The 926-nt window shown below is 47.4% G+C and overlaps 1 non-coding gene across 1 annotated transcript; it reads left to right on the top strand.

Annotated features, from left to right (window-relative positions):
• Positions 1-491: 491 nt before the first annotated feature.
• On the top strand, positions 492-564 carry trnam-cau (transfer RNA methionine (anticodon CAU)). The gene has a single exon. It is a non-coding gene; the product is annotated as a tRNA-Met (tRNA).
• Positions 565-926: the final 362 nt, after the last annotated feature.

Consider the following 926-nt stretch of genomic DNA (forward strand, 5'->3'; position numbering starts at 1 on the left):
TCAGCGCCAACATGTTAAGCTGTTGGCTGCCTGTAAAGTTCAGAGGGCCGCCTTGAGATAATTGCTGCTAACTGTAAAAGCAGACTCATTCCTTCGATCTGGAATTGAACCAGCAACCAAAGGATTACTTTGCTTTATTTCTCACTTATCATTCTTTGTCTTACCAGTTAAGTGATGGAAGGGATGCAGCAAATGGGATTGTTCACCGTGCGCCTTTTGACACTCCCGGACTCGTCGAATCGCGTGCGGATGACCGAGACTGACTCGGTACCTGCTCATACCGCAGCGCTGTGGGAGTGTAAGCTTCGACTTACTCTCCACATCCCGGGGCCAATGGAGCAGTGGAGATTGTGTCTAACCAGACTTCAGACGATTGTTGGTTCGATTTCTACCTGGATGGATGGGATTTGCAGCCTGCCCCTGAATTTATGACGTTACACCCTGCAAACTGTCCTACTCGGTAGTGCTGCCTGCTTAGTTGTATACCAAGTGCCTTTTTAGCGCAGCAGGCAGCGCGTCAGTCTCATAATCTGAAGGTCCTGAGTTCGATTCTCGGAGAAGGCATTATGGATTCTAAAGTTTTTTTAAACATCTTTGCTCAATACCAAAATCAAGAATTTCTGCTTATTGTAGCACACCAAAAGATTTGCTGCCTTGACCTCTCTGTACCGTAGCACATGGTGAAGCTTAGGAATTACGTGGGTTATGGGCTCGCTGAAAACTGAAGCCATTTCTGTATCTGGACAATTGATCCAAGATAAATGGAGAATGCCGGCGTCGATCCGGCCAAATGAGCACGATACAATTTGAGCTAATTCCCTGTTTAATACTCATACATTGCCCTTCCAGTATCTTCTGCACACTGGCCTCTGCAAAGCTCCACGACCAGCGGAGTAATCTTGCCTTGGGTTGGCCCCCTCCCTGAA

The sequence above is a fragment of the Heptranchias perlo genome, unplaced genomic scaffold (assembly GCF_035084215.1).
Source record: "Heptranchias perlo isolate sHepPer1 unplaced genomic scaffold, sHepPer1.hap1 HAP1_SCAFFOLD_47, whole genome shotgun sequence".
Taxonomy (NCBI): domain Eukaryota; kingdom Metazoa; phylum Chordata; class Chondrichthyes; order Hexanchiformes; family Hexanchidae; genus Heptranchias; species Heptranchias perlo.